We start from the raw sequence: 8,265 nt of genomic DNA on the forward strand, positions 1-8,265 counted from the left end.
GTTCAAATCATAGAAAGTTATGGTGTCAGTCCTCTGCTACTTAACTCGGCATTGTGCCTTTTGAATTTAATTCCGACACAATTTCTGTGCTTCATCGTCAATAAGAAGGTCCAGGGTATACAGTGAACCTGAAGTTAAGCATCCGAATCTAAAACTGGACTCACAAGAGAGGTTCAAATCATAGAAAGTTAGAGTGTCATTCCGCTTGTACTTGAGTCGGCATTGGTCCTTTTGAATTTAATTCCGATGCAATTTCTGTGTTTCATCGTCAATAAGAAGGTCCAAGGTATACAGTGAACCTGAAGGGAGGCATCGGAATCCAAAACTGGACTCACAGGAGAGGTTCAAATCACAGAAAATTAGAGTGTCAGTCCTTTCGTACTTAAGTCGTCATTGTGCCTTTTGTATTAAATTCGGATGCAATATCTGTGTTTCATCGTCAATAAGAAGGTCCAAGGGATACAGTACACCTGAAGGGAAGCATCTGAATCTAAAACTGGACTCACAGGAGAGATTTAAATCATTGAAAGTTAGAGTGTCAGTCCTCTTGCACTTAAGTCGGCATTGTTCCTTTTGATTTTAATTCCGTAGCAATTTCTGTGTTTCATCGTCAATAAGAAGGTCCAAGGTATTCAGTAAACCTGAAGTGAAGCATCCGAATCTAAAACTGGACTCACAGGAGAGGTTCAAATCATAGAAAGTTAGAGTGTCAGTCCTCTTGAACTTAAGTCGGTATTGTGGCTTTTGAATTTAATTCCGATGCAATTTCTGTGTTTCATCGTCAATAAGAAAGTCCAAGGTATACAGTGAACCTGAAGTGAAGCATCGGAATCTAAAATTGGACTCACAGGAGGGGTTCAAATCACAGAAAGTGAGAGTGTCAGTCCTCTTGTACTGATGTCGGCATTGTGCCTTTTGTATTAAATTCGGATGCAAATTCTGTGTTTCATTGTCAATTAGAAGTTCCAAGGGATACAGGAAACCTGATATGAAGCTTCGGAATCTAAAACTGGACTCACAGGTGATGTTCAAATCATAGAAAGTGAGAGTGTCGGTCCTCTTGTACTTAAGTGTGCAATTTGCCTTCTGTATTAAATTCGGATGCAATTTCTGTGTTTCATCATCAATAAGAATGTCCAAGGGATACAGTAAACCTGAAATGAATCATCGGAATCTATAACTGGACTAACAGGAGAGGTTCAAATCATAGAAAGTTAGAGAGTCAGCCCCTTGTACTTAAGTCGGCATTGTGCCTTTTCGATTTAATTCGGATGCAATTTCTGTGTTTCATCGTCAATAAGAAGGTCCAAGGTATACAGGAAACCTGAAGTGAAGCATCGGAATCTAAAACTGGACTCACTGGAGAGGTTGAATTCATAGAAAGTGAGAGTGTCAGTCCTCTTGAACTTAAGTCGGCATTGTGCTTTTTGTATGAAATTTGGATGCAAGTTCTGTGTTTCATCATCAATAAGAAGGACCAAGGGATACAGTGAACCTGAAGTGAAGCATCGGAATCTAAAACTGGGCTCACAGGAGAGGTTCAAATCACAGAAAGTTAGAGTGTCAGTCCTCTTGTACTTATGTCGGCATTGTGCCTTTTGAATTTAATTCGGATGAAATTTCTGTGTTTCATCGTCAATAAGATGGTCCAAGGGATACAGTAAACTTGAAGTGAAGCATCGGAATCTAAACCTGAACTCACAGTGAGGTTCAAATCATAGAAAGTTAGAGTGTCAGTTCTCTGCTACTTAAGTCGGCATTGTGCCTTTTGAATTTAATTCCGAAGCAATATCTGTGCTTCATCGTCAATAAGAAGGTCCAAGGTGTACAGTAAACCTGAAGTGAAGCATCCGAAACTAAAACTAGACTCACAGGAGAGGTTGAAAACATAGAAAGTTTGAGTGTATGTCCTCCTGTACTTAAGTCGGCATTGTGCCTTTTGAATTTAATTCCGATGCAAATTCTGTGTGTCATCGTCAATAAGAAGGTCCAAGGTATACAGTGAACCTGAAGTGAAGCATCAGAATCTGAAAGTGGACTCACAGGAGAGGTTCAAATCACAGAAAGTTTGCGTCTCAGTCCCTTTGTACTTAAGTTGTCATTGTGCCTTTTGTATTAAATTCGGATGCAATTTCTGTGCTTCATCGTCAATAAGACGTTCCAAGGGATACAGGAAACTTGAAGTGAAGCATCGAAATCTAAAACTGGACTCATAGGAGAGGTTCAAATCAAAGAAAGTTAGAGTGTCGGTCCTCTGCTACTTAAGTCGGCATTGTGCCTTTTGAATTTAATTCCAAAACAATTTCTGTGCTTCATCGTCAATAAGGAGGTCCAAGGTATACAGTGAATCTGAAGTGAAGCATCCGAATCTAAAACTGGACTCACAAGAGAGGTTCAAATCATAGAAAGTTAGAGGGTCAGTCCGCTTGTACTTGAGTCGGCATTGTGCCTTTTAAATTTAATACCGATGCAATTTCTGTGTTTCATCGTCAATAAGAAGGTCCAAGGTATACAGTGAACCGGAAGGGAGGCATCGGAATCCAAAACTGGACTCACAGGAGAGGTTCAAATCACATAAAATTAGAGTGTCAGTCCTTTTGTACTTAAGTCGTCATTGTGCCTTTTGTATTAAATTCGGATGCAATATCTGTGTTTCATCGTCAATAAGAAGGTCCAAGGGATACAGTACACCTGAAGGGAAGCATCGGAATCTAAAACTGGACTCACAGGAGAGGTTCAAATCATTGAAAGTTAGAGTGTCAGTCCTCTTGTACTTAAGTCGGCATTGTTCCTTTTGATTTTAATTCCGTAGCAATTTCTGTGTTTCATCGTCAATAAGAAGGTCCAAGGTATTCAGTAAACCTGAAGTGAAGCATCCGAATCTAAAACTGGAATCACAGGAGAGGTTCAAATCATAGAAAGTTAGAGTGCCAGTCCTCTTGAACTTAAGTCGGCATTGTGGCTTTTGAATTTAATTCCGATGCAATTTCTGTGTTTCATCGTCAATAAGAAAGTCCAAGGTATACAGTGAACCTGAAGTGAAGCATCGGAATCTAGAACTGGACTCACAGGAGAGGTTCAAATCGCAGAAAGTTAGAGTGTCAGTAGTTTTGTACTTAAGTCGTCATTGTGCCTTTTGTATTAAATTCGGATGTAATTTCTGTGTTTCATCGTCAATAACAAGTTCCAAGGGATACAGGAAACCTGATATGAAGCATCGGAATCTAAAACTGGACTCACAGGTGATGTTCAAATCATAGTAAGTGAGAGTGTCAGTCCTCTTGTACTTAAGTCTGCAATTTGCCTTCTGTATTAAATTCGGATACAATTTCTGTGTTTCATCATCAATAAGAATGTCCAAGGGATACAGTGAACCTGAAGTGAAGCATCAGAATCTGAAACTGGACCCATAGGAGAGGTTCAAATCACAGAAAGTTTGCGTGTCAGTCCCTTTGTACTTAAGTCGTCATTGTGCCTTTTGTATTTAATTCGGATACAATTTCTGTGTTTCATCGTCAATAAGAAGGTCCAAGGTATACAGGAAACCTGAAGTGAAGCATCGGAACCTAAAATTGGACTCACTGGAGAGGTTGAATTCATAGAAAGTGAGAGTGTCAGTCCTCTTGTACTTATGTCGGCATTGTGCCTTTTGTATTAAATTTGGATGCAAGTTCTGAGTTTCATCATCAATAAGAAGGTCCAAGGGATACAGTGAACCTGAAGTGAAGCATCGGAATCTAAATCTGGGCTCACTGGAGAGGTTCAAATCACAGAAAGTTAGAGTGTCAGTCCTCTTGTACTTATGTCGGCATTGTGCATTTTGAATTTAATTCGGATGAAATTTCTGTATTTCATCGTCAATAAGCTGGTCCAAGGGATACAGTAAACCTGAAGTGAAGCATCGGAATCTAAACCTGGACTCACAGTGAGGTTCAAATCATAGAAAGTTAGAGTGTCAGTTCTGTGCTACTTAAGTCGGCATTGTGCCTTATGAATTTAATTCCGAAGCAATTTCTGTGCTTCATCGTCAATAAGAAGGTCCAAGGTGTACAGTAAACCTGAAGTGAAGCATCCGAATCTAAAACTAGACTCACAGGAGAGGTTCAGATCATTGAAAGTTTGAGTGTCAGTTCTCTTGTACTTAAGTCGGCATTGTGCCTTTTGAATTTAATTCCGATGCAATTTCTGTGTTTCATCGTCAATAAGAAGGTCCAAGGTATACAGTGAACCTGAAGTGAAGCATCAGAATCTGAAACTGGACTCACAGGAGAGGTTCAAAACACGGAAAGTTTGCGTGTCAGTCCCTTTGTACTTAAGTCGTCATTGTGCATTTTGTATTAAATTCGGATGCAATTTCTGTGTTTCATCGCCAATAAGACGTTCCAAGGGATACAGTAAACCTCAAGTGAAGCATCCGAATCTAAAACTGGACTCACAGGAGAGGTTCATATCATAGAAAGTTAGAGTGTCAGTCCTCTTGTACTTAAGTCGGCATTGTGCATTTTGAATTTAATTCCGATGCAGTTTCTGCGTTTCATCGTCAATAAGTTGTCCAAGGTATACAGTGAACCTGAAGCGAAGCATCGCATTCTAAAACTGGACTCACAGGAGAGGTTCAAATCATAGAAAGTTAGAGTGTCTGTCCTCTTGTACTTAAGTCAGCTTTGTGCCTTTTGTATTAAATTGGGATCCAACTTCTGTGCTTCATCGTCAATAAGAAGATTCAAGGGATACAGTAGACCTGAAGTGAAGCATCGGAATCTAAAACTGGACTCACAGGAGAGGTTCATATCATAGAAAGTTATAGTGTCAGTCCTCTTGTACTTAAGTCGGCATTGTGCCTTTTGAAATTAATTCGGATGCAATTTCTGTGTTCCATCGTCAATAAGAAGGTCCAAGGTATACAGGAAACCTGAAGTGAAGCATCGGAATCTAAATCTGGACTCACAGGAGAGGTTGAATTCATAGAAAGTGAGAGTGTCAGTCCTCTTGTACTTAAGTCGGCATTGTGCCTTTTGTATTAAATTCGGATGCAATTTCTGTGTTTCATCGTCAATAAGAAGGTCCGACGCATATTCGAAACCTGAAGTGAAGCATCGGAATCTAAAACTGGACTCATAGGAGAGGTTCAAATCATAGAATGTGAGAGTGTCAGTCCCCTTGTACTTAAGTCGGCATTGTGCCTTTTGTATTAAATTCGGATGCAATTTATGTGATTCACCATCAATAAGAAAGTCCAAGGGATACAGTAGACCTAAAGTGAAGCATCGGAATCTAAAACTGGACTCACAGGAGAGGTTCGAATCATAGAAAGTAAGAGTGTCAGTCCTCTTGTACTTAAGTCGGCATTGTGCCTTTTGTATTGAATTCGGATGCAATTTCTGTGTTTCATCGCCAATAAGAAGGTCCAAGGCATACACTAATCCCGAAGTGAAGCATCGGAATCTAAAACTGGACTCACAGGAGAGGTTCAAATCATAGAAAGTTAGAGTATCACTCCACTTGTACTTAAGTCGGCATTGTGCCTTTTGAATTTAATTCCGAGGCATATTCTGTGTTTCATCGTCAATAAGAAGGTCCAAGGGAAACATTAAACCTGAAGTGAAGCATCGGAATCTAAAACTGGACTCACAGGAGAGGTTCAAATCATAGAAAATTATGGTGTCAGTCCTCTGCTACTTAACTCGGCATTGTGCCTTTTGAATTTAATTCCGACACAATTTCTGTGCTTCATCGTCAATAAGAAGGTCCAGGGTATACAGTGAACCTGAAGGGAGGCATCGGAATCCAAAACTGGACTCACAGGAGAGGTTCAAATCACAGAAAATTAGAGTGTCAGTCCTTTCGTACTTAAGTCGTCATTGTGCCTTTTGTATTAAATTCGGATGCAATATCTGTGTTTCATCGTCAATAAGAAGGTCCAAGGGATACAGTACACCTGAAGGGAAGCATCTGAATCTAAAACTGGACTCACAGGAGAGATTTAAATCATTGAAAGTTAGAGTGTCAGTCCGCTTGTACTTGAGTCGGCATTGGTCCTTTTGAATTTAATTCCGATGCAATTTCTGTGTTTCATCGTCAATAAGAAGGTCCAAGGTATACAGTGAACCTGAAGGGAGGCATCGGAATCCAAAACTGGACTCACAGGAGAGGTTCAAATCACAGAAAATTAGAGTGTCAGTCCTTGCGTACTTAAGTCGTCATTGTGCCTTTTGTATTAAATTCGGATGCAATATCTGTGTTTCATCGTCAATAAGAAGGTCCAAGGGATACAGTACACCTGAAGGGAAGCATCTGAATCTAAAACTGGACTCACAGGAGAGATTTAAATCATTGAAAGTTAGAGTGTCAGTCCTCTTGTACTTAAGTCGGCATTGTTCCTTTTGATTTTAATTCCGTAGCAATCTCTGTGTTTCATCGTCAATAAGAAGGTCCAAGGTATTCAGTAAACCTGAAGTGAAGCATCCGAATCTAAAACTGGACTCACAGGAGAGGTTCAAATCATAGAAAGTTAGAGTGTCAGTCCTCTTGAACTTAAGTCGGTATTGTGGCTTTTGAATTTAATTCCGATGCAATTTCTGTGTTTCATCGTCAATAAGAAAGTCCAAGGTATACAGTGAACCTGAAGTGAAGCATCGGAATCTAAAATTGGACTCACAGGAGGGGTTCAAATCACAGAAAGTGAGAGTGTCAGTCCTCTTGTACTGATGTCGGCATTGTGCCTTTTGTATTAAATTCGGATGCAAATTCTGTGTTTCATTGTCAATTAGAAGTTCCAAGGGATACAGGAAACCTGATATGAAGCTTCGGAATCTAAAACTGGACTCACAGGTGATGTTCAAATCATAGAAAGTGAGAGTGTCGGTCCTCTTGTACTTAAGTGTGCAATTTGCATTCTGTATTAAATTCGGATGCAATTTCTGTGTTTCATCATCAATAAGAATGTCCAAGGGATACAGTAAACCTGAAATGAATCATCGGAATCTATAACTGGACTAACAGGAGAGGTTCAAATCATAGAAAGTTAGAGAGTCAGCCCCTTGTACTTAAGTCGGCATTGTGCCTTTTCGATTTAATTCGGATGCAATTTCTGTGTTTCATCGTCAATAAGAAGGTCCAAGGTATACAGGAAACCTGAAGTGAAGCATCGGAATCTAAAACTGGACTCACTGGAGAGGTTGAATTCATAGAAAGTGAGAGTGTCAGTCCTCTTGAACTTAAGTCGGCATTGTGCTTTTTGTATGAAATTTTGATGCAAGTTCTGTGTTTCATCATCAATAAGAAGGACCAAGGGATACAGTGAACCTGAAGTGAAGCATCGGAATCTAAAACTGGGCTCACAGGAGAGGTTCAAATCACTGAAAGTTAGAGTGTCAGTCCTCTTGTACTTAAGTCGGCATTGTGCCTTTTGTATTAAATTCGGATGCAATTTCTGTGTTTCAACGTCAATAAGAAGGTCCAAGGTATACAGTAAACCTGAAGTGAAGCATCGGAATCTAAAACTGGACTCACAGTGAGGTTCAAATCATGGAAAGTTAGAGCGTCAGTTCTCTGCTACTTAAGTCGGCATTGTGCCTTTTGAATTTAATTCCGAAGCAATATCTGTGCTTCATCGCCAATAAGAAGGTCCAAGGTGTACAGTAAACCTGAAGTGAAGCATCCGAAACTAAAACTAGACTCACAGGAGAGGTTGAAAACATAGAAAGTTTGAGTGTATGTCCTCCTGTACTTAAGTCGGCATTGTGCCTTTTGAATTTAATTCCGATGCAAATTCTGTGTGTCATCGTCAATAAGAAGGTCCAAGGTATACAGTGAACCTGAAGTGAAGCATCAGAATCTGAAACTGGACTCACAGGAGAGGTTCAAATCACAGAAAGTTTGCGTGTCAGTCCCTTTGTACTTAATTTGTCATTGTGCCTTTTGTATTAAATTCGGATGCAATTTCTGTGCTTCATCGTCAATAAGAAGTTCCAAGGGATACAGTAAACTTGAAGTGAAGCATCGAAATCTAAAACTGGACTCACAGGAGAGGTTCAAATCAAAGAAAGTTAGAGTGTCGGTCCTCTGCTACTTAAGTCGGCATTGTGCCTTTTGAATTTAATTCCAAAACAATTTCTGTGCTTCATCGTCAATAAGGAGGTCCAAGGTATACAGTGAATCTGAAGTGAAGCATCCGAATCTAAAACTGGACTCACAAGAGAGGTTCAAATCATAGAAAGTTAGAGGGTCAGTCCGCTTGTACTTGAGTCGGCATTGTGCCTTTTA

This window comes from Schistocerca americana, unplaced genomic scaffold, assembly GCF_021461395.2.
Source record: "Schistocerca americana isolate TAMUIC-IGC-003095 unplaced genomic scaffold, iqSchAmer2.1 HiC_scaffold_16, whole genome shotgun sequence".
NCBI classification, from domain to species: domain Eukaryota; kingdom Metazoa; phylum Arthropoda; class Insecta; order Orthoptera; family Acrididae; genus Schistocerca; species Schistocerca americana.